This window comes from Euprymna scolopes, chromosome 4 (assembly GCF_053919585.1).
Source record: "Euprymna scolopes isolate OS-2025 chromosome 4, ASM5391958v1, whole genome shotgun sequence".
Taxonomy (NCBI): Eukaryota; Metazoa; Mollusca; class Cephalopoda; order Sepiida; family Sepiolidae; genus Euprymna; species Euprymna scolopes.
Window position 1 is genome coordinate 89,454,151 of NC_136485.1, and position 8,448 is coordinate 89,462,598.

General features: G+C 31.6%; 1 protein-coding gene and 1 pseudogene across 1 annotated transcript in view; both read right to left on the bottom strand.

Annotated features, from left to right (window-relative positions):
* Window positions 1–8,448, bottom strand: part of LOC145268773 (acetylcholine receptor subunit alpha-type unc-63-like) — a 141,712-nt gene that overhangs the window by 36,724 nt on the left and 96,540 nt on the right. The window lies entirely within an intron of this gene.
* Window positions 5,488–5,644, bottom strand: LOC145273853 (U2 spliceosomal RNA; annotated as a pseudogene).

Here is an 8,448-nt window from a genome sequence, read left to right on the forward strand (position 1 = left end):
TCCCATTGAACAATATATATTTTCTATCCTCTCCCATTAAACAATATATATTTTCTATCCTTTTCCATTGAACAATATATATTTTCTATCCTTTTCCATTGAACAATATATATTTTCTATCCTCTCCCATTAAACAATATATATTTTCTATCCTTTTCCATTGAACAATATATATTTTCTATCCTTTTCCATTGAACAATATATATTTTCTATCCTCTCCCATTAAACAATATATATTTTCTATCCTTTTCCATTGAACAATATATATTTTCTATCCTTTTCCATTGAACAATATATATTTTCTATCCTCTCCCATTGAACAATATATATTTTCTATCCTCTCCCATTGAACAATATATATTTTCTATCCTCTCCCATTAAACAATATATATTTTCTATCCTTTTCCATTGAACAATATATATTTTCTATCCTCTCCCATTGAACAATATATATTTTCTATCCTTTTCCATTGAACAATATATATTTTCTATCCTCTCCCATTGAACAATATATATTTTCTATCCTCTCCCATTGAACAATATATATTTTCTATCCTCTCCCATTAAACAATATATATTTTCTATCCTTTTCCATTGAACAATATATATTTTCTATCCTTTTCCATTGAACAATATATATTTTCTATCCTCTCCCATTAAACAATATATATTTTCTATCCTTTTCCATTGAACAATATATATTTTCTATCCTCTCCCATTGAACAATATATATTTTCTATCCTTTTCCATTGAACAATATATATTTTCTATCCTCTCCCATTGAACAATATATATTTTCTATCCTCTCCCATTGAACAATATATATTTTCTATCCTCTCCCATTAAACAATATATATTTTCTATCCTTTTCCATTGAACAATATATATTTTCTATCCTTTTCCATTGAACAATATATATTTTCTATCCTCTCCCATTGAACAATATATATTTTCTATCCTTTTCCATTGAACAATATATATTTTCTATCCTTTTCCATTGAACAATATAAGTTATCCATCTTCTCCCATTGAACAATATATAAGTTTTATAGCCCCTCCCATTTAACAATATATGTTTTCTATGCTCTCCTATTGAACAATATAAGTTTTCTATCCTCTCCCATTGACAAATATATGTTTTCTATCCTCTAACATTGAACAATATAATTTTTTTTATCCGCTCCCATTAAACAATATAAGTTATCCATCTTCTCCCATTGAACAATCTCAGTTTTCTACCTCCTTCATTGAACAATATATAAGCTATCCATACCCTACGATTGGACAATATAAGTGTTCTTTCTCCTCCCTTTGAACAATACATATTTTCTATCCCCCCACTTTGAACAATATTAATGTACTATCTTCTCCTATTTAACAATATATGTTTTCTATCCTCTCCCATATAAAATATAAGTTTTCTATCCCCTCCCATTGAACAGTATAAGTTTTCGATCCCCTTCAATTGAACAATGTAAGGGTACCATCCCCTTCCCATTTAACAATATAAGCTTTATATCCACTCACATCGTACAATATAAGTTTTTTATCCTCTCCCATTGAACGATATATGTCTCTATCCCCTCCCATTGAAAAATATAAGTTTTCTATCCCTGCCCATTTATTAATGCTTTCTATCCCCTCCCATTACACAATATATGTTTTCTATCCCCTTCCATTGAACAATATAAGTTTTCTATCCTCTCCCATTGAACAATGTAAGTTTTCGATCCTCTCCCATTGAACAATATAACTTTTCTATCTCCTCCAATTGAAGAATATAAGTTTTCTATCTCCTCCAATTGAAGAATATAAGTTTTCTATCTCCTCCAATTGAAGAATATAAGTTTTCTATCTCCTCCAATTGAAGAATATAAGTTTTCTATCTCCTCCAATTGAACAATATAAGTTTTTTATCCCCTCCCATTGAAAAATATAAGTTTTCTATCACCTCCCATTGAAAAATATAAGCTTTCTATCCCCTTTCATTGAAAATATAAGTTAGCTATCCCCCATATTGAACAATATAAGTTTTCTATCCTCTCTCATTGAACAATATACGTTTTTTCTCCTCTCCTATTGAACAATATATGTTTCTATCCCCTCCCATTGAAGAATATAAGTTTTCTATCCCCCCATATTGAACAATATAAGTTTTCTATCCCCTTCCATTGAACAATATAAGTTTTCTATCCTCTCCCATTAAACAATATAACTTTTCTATCTCCTCCAATTGAAGAATATAAGTTTTCTATCCCCCCCCCCATTGAACAATATAAGTTTTCTATCTCCTCCCATTGAACAATATATGTTTTCTTTCCTCTCCCATTGAACAATATAACTTTTCTATCTCCTCTAATTGAAGAATGTAAGTTTTTTATCCCCCCCCATATTGAACAATATAAGTTTTCTATCCCCTTCCATTGAACAATATAACTTTTCTATCTTCTCCAATTGAAGAATATAAGTTTTCTTCCCCCCCCCATTGAACAATATAAGTTTTCTACTCCCTCCCATTAGACAATATAACTTTTCTATCTCCTCGCATTGAACAATATAAGTTAGCTATCTCTACCCATCTATCATTTCTACATCACCCCCCCCCCTGAAAAAAGACCGAATACTCGAGTAGGGTCAAGGAGGAAGGAAAGACCGAGGAGAGAGCATGTACCCGCCCATCGCTTGACAAGTGCAAAGAGAACTGAGACCTTAGGGAGGCTTATTGCCACTTAAATTACAGTGAAGACTAATGGCCGCTGCCAACGAGAAATCCATCATAAGCAGTTGTTGCGATAACGCAAAGTCATTTGCAAATGTTATCGAAAGCGATGGAAACCGTGTTGTAAACACGACAGGTTGTTTTAAAGGAGAGATTTTTGATAACCTCTGTGAAAGCTCCTGTGAGCAATAATAATAATAATAATAATAATAATAATAATAATAATAATATTAATAATAACTAGCGGGACCTGTAGAAATTCCACAGCGGCATTTTTCATATGTAATAAATTCTTGGATATGGTACTAATTATGTCAATAATTTTTCATCATTTGTAACTCACCATTTCGCCCACCTTACTAAAATAATAACTTTGATATATTGTATAGGCTGATTATTTCATTACAAACAAAAACATCAATTAACTCACATTTCATTATTTTTCATTCTTGGATATGTTACTAATTTCGACAATATTTTTTTATATTTTTAAGCAACAATATCGCTCAACCTTACTAAAATAATAACTTTGATATATTTGCTGGGCTGCTTATTTCATTTCAAACAAACCAATCAATTAACCTCCATTTCATCATTTTTCATAATTCTTAGATATGTTACTAATTTTGACAATCATTTTTCATAATCTGTACCCACATTATCTCCCCCTCCTTAATAAAATAATAATTTTGATATATTGTCTGGGCTTATTATTTCATTACAAACACATTAATGCATGAAATCACATTTCATCATTTTTCTTACATAACTTTGATATATTGTGTGTGCCGATTATTTCATAAAAAGCACAACTATTTATTAATTTGCATTTCATAATGTTTCATAATTCTTGGATATGTTACTAATTTCAACAATCACTTTTTATATTTTTTGCTCAAATTAATAACTCCACACAACTAAAATAATAAATTTGATATATTTTCTGGGGTGATTATTTCATTTCAAACACACCAATCAATTAACTCACATTTCGTCATTTTTCATAATTCTTGGATATTTTACTAATTTCGACAATCATTTTTCATCCTTTAAACCCACATCATCGCCCCCTTACTAAAATAATAACTTTGATGTATTGTGTGGTCTGATTATTTCATTGCAAACACACTAATTTATTAAATCACATATTATCATTTTTCATAATTCTTGGATAAATACTAATTTCGACAATAATTTCTCATAAATTTAGCACACCTTATAACCTTCTCCTTACTAAAATAATAGCTTTGATATATTTGCTGGGCTGCTTATTTCATTACAAACATATAATCAAATAACTACCCATTTCATCATTTTTCATAATTCTTGGATATGTTACTAATTTCGGCAATCATTATTTATAATTAAAAGCCCACATTATGCCCCCTCCCACTAATATAAGAACTTTGATATATTGTCTGGGCTTATTATTTCATTACAAACATACCAATTAAATAACTCACATTTCATCACTTTTCATAATTCTTGGATATGTTACTAATTTCGACAATAATTTTCATAACTTAAAACCACTATGTCGCTCCCCCTTACTTAAATAATAGCAGTGATATATTGCCTGGGATGATTATTTAATTACAAACACATCAATCAATTCCAGGTATTCTCATAGTATATATGTTCCACCTATCTTATCCAATCCCGGGTGACGCCGCATATTCTGCTAGTATATATCGTTCACCTATCTAATTCGATCCTGGGCGACGCTGGGTATTCTGCTACTATATGTTTTCCACTTATTTCATTCAATACTGGGCGACGCTTTCTGTTAGTATATATTTGCGATTATCACATTCAATCCCGGGTCTGACTTCATGTCGCCACCCCATTGTTAAAAAGTATACATGAAATAAAGTAATGGTTTAATCGTAAACTGTCTCAGCCATTTCCGGGACTGACTTCATATTCCCCAATCCATTGCTAAAAATATACATGAAATAATGTAATGTCTAAATATTAAACTGTTTCAGCCATTTCCGGGACTACTTCATATCCCGCACCCCGCTGTTAAAAATATACATGATATAAAGTAATGTTTAAATCGTAAACTTTTTCAGCCATTCCCGAGACCAACTTCTTATCTCCCATCCTACTGTTAAAAATATACATTAAATAAAGTAATATCCAAGACGTAAATGGTTGCAGCCATTTCCGGAACCGACTTCATATACATGAAATAAAGTAATGTTTAAATTGTAAACGGTTTAAGTAATTTCCGGGACTGAATTTATATCCCTCATCCCACTGTTTAAAATATACTTGAAATAAAGTAATGTTTAAATCATAAACTATTTCGGCAGCTTTTCGGAATTAATACACAAAAACGTTAACACGGTTAGGGATTAGGAAACCATTGCTTCAACATGAATTTCTGAGTGTAGTATGAGTTTCATTTTTTCATTCTTTTTGGGTTCTTGGTTAATAGAAGAGAAATCCTTCATTACTGATACAATTTTTATTTTTGTTATTGATCAGAGTACCCCTTTTGGGGAGCTGGTTCCCCAAAAAATTTTTAACCGACCTCATGTCCAACTCCGTCTTTGTGGGGAGGCAAGTAAACAAAAAAAATAATCAGAAGGGACATTTTCCAGGCCATCTTATAATTAATCAGAAGAGACATTTCCAGTGCATTTCATAATTAATCAGAAGAGGCATTTCCAGGGCATTTTGTAATTAAACTTTTCCCAGTTACTTTTGTAATATTAAAACTTTGTTACATTAGACGTAGTACCTATTCACAAGGCCTTCCTACGGAACAGATTTAGACACCAGGGTCGCTTTTAATGTGGAGAAAAACTGTCTTAGTCGCAAAGGATTTCTCCTCCACTAAGAGAGAAGAAATTGAAATGTAGCATCTAAAGAACAGATACTACACTTTGATCTTAGCCAAAAGGCCAAGAAAGACAAATCATTTTTATTAGCTTTGCCTCAACAACGACACCAATTTTTTTTGTTTGTTTGTTTGGAATATTCCACTTTGCTTTTAAGAGGTGACAAGTTTTATTTGGAATATTCCACTTTCCCTTTTTAGGGATGCACAGCATGATAACGGACGGAACGATAAGCGTAGTAATATAATGATAATAATCTATGAATGGTTATTAAAGGTAATTTGAAGGTACAGGTCATGTATGTGATTTTTACTGCCGGTTCAGCATGATTCTATTGCAACTTCAGATATAAACGCACAAACGAATGGCATTTTCGGATGTTTAAAAAGTCAAGTACGTTGGGGAATAGAAGGCTAAGAAGATGCATTATAGTCAAATTCGGCTTGCCTTGTTATAATAATAGCATTTTTTTTTTCTGTTTATGTCGCCTTCACTTTCACCCCTTCCTTTCTTTTCTCTCACAGCCTTTGTATGTTTCCGTTTTACTGCTTTTGTTTTTTTTTCTATCTATCTATGCATCTCACTCTTATTTTTCCCCTTTCTATTTTCCTCTCTTCTTTCTTATTTATCCGCTTTCAATTTATTCGCTTCCAGCTTTATCTGACATTTCTGTACGTTTCTTCTTTCTGTCGCTCTCTCTCTCTCTCTCTTTCTCTCTCTCTCTCTCTCTCTTTCTCTCTCTCTCTCTCTCTCTCTGTATATATATATATATATATATATATATATCATTGTCACCCCTCTTTCCTCACTCAATTTATTTTGCTAACAAGACAATTCAGTAAAGTTATAAATATTCAGGCCAGTAATTGTACAAAAGACTTCAATTCAATCTTGTATCTTAGGAAAAGGGCAATACCGTCTGATCCGTTGCCTTGTTATAAAAATAAGCAGCGGTCAGTGAAATATGCCGACTTATTAAAGAGATTTTGAATAGTAAGTAATCGACTCTAATTTATATTTGTCTTTTCCTCAATGACGACGAGAAATCATTAGTCATTCTAGATTTAATCTTGATAATAATAATAATTCCATAATAATAATAATAATAATAATAATAATAATAATAATAATAATGATAATAATAATTCATTTTTCAGTGGCGTAATTGGACTTGTGAGTAAAGAAATGGAAAATCGATCAGATACAATCAACTAGCAGCCATCTGTTATCCGGGGAGGAGGGACCCTGAAAAGGGGCCGTGCTAAATGTCATTATTATATATCATTTCCTTGATTGACAATATGATGAAAAACTAAAAGGGGCATAACTGATACAGGGGATCATGGCTGACGGTCGAAAAGAAGAAGAAGAAGAAGAAGAAGAAGAAGAAGAAGAAGAAGAAGAAGAAGAAGAAGTGAACGGGATAAAATAAACAGAAGAAAAAAAAACGACAATGGCGAGAATAGCATAAAATAAACAAGAAAATAGTCTTTGATATTCCATCGACGGAAAAGGACAAAAGAATATTAGGAGACAAGTAAAAACAAAAAAATAAGTAGAAAATAAAACAGATTATGTTGATAGTGATGCCTGTATCACCGATTGTAGGCGTATAGAGGAATATAGAATACGCCATGGATTTCAGCAAGACTAACCTTATGATAATTCGGCATGGAAAATTCCTTTCTGGCGCCAAAAGTCTAAATCTTGAATTCTTTAGGCAACAATAAATCGAAACTAATCACGTGACATGAATTGAAATTGGGTTTTCTCGAGTCTATTTCAAGGGGCGTTTTATGTTTAAGTCATACAGAAATATATAAAATGTAGAATCAAATAAATTAATTAATTTTATTCATTTGGTAATTATCTATGAATGTATATTACGGCATGTTACAAAAACTGTTAATAATACTGTCATTAATCATACGAATATTAGTAATAATTAAATAACCATGAATCTAATGGCTATATCCTGTTGGAATATGTAAAATGTAAAGAATGGTGAACAGGGCGCATTAGCACTGAAAATTGTGTAGATTATGCAATTATGATACTAGAATGCATACGCCAAAATAGAGCGAAGCTGATTAATCTTGCCAAAGACAGGACGATAGGAGCTCTACAGACAACACTGAAAATTGAGACGAAAAAAGAGAAAACTGAAATGAAAAAAAGTCATGAAAATCGAAAAAAAAAATGCGAAGAATTTTGTACGCAAGCAACAAATCCTACCAGTTTGAAAAAATTGAATGCATTAATATTATGAGAGCTTCTACCTACAAAGATGAATCACCAAGATAGCGACGAATTCACTGTGATAATCGCTGGAAAAAAATATTTGTTACTGTAATTGGTATAGACCAGAGGTCTCCAAAATTTTCGAACGGGGAGGGGGCATATTGCTGACTTTTTATACCTATGCAGGCCTATAAAATTAACCTGAACGTGTTTTATACTGTTTGTCTCATAAGCGTTGCTTTTTAGCGAAACTGCATATTTTTACTCATTTCTGAACAAAAAGCCAAACCATCATATTATTTTCACACGTGTCCATTTTTTTTTTTCCTGAATATTTTTTACGTTTCCAATAAGAGCTCTACGAACTGGATTAAAGATCTTTGCCGGATTTGGCCTGCGGGCCATAGTTTGAAGACTCCTTGTATAGACTAAATAAATAATGAAACGCATTACTATAATATAATTTGATTGACATGAGTGAAGTTAATTCGTGAATAATCCTAAAACTTTGTAAATTGGAAAATGAACCTAAGATAAATTGTGGTTCTCATTAAGATTCTTCATGGACAATTGAAAAAGTCGGCTCTTTGTGGAATCTTATTCTTCGTTTGACGCTGGTAAGACGCTTGTTCAGTTAGC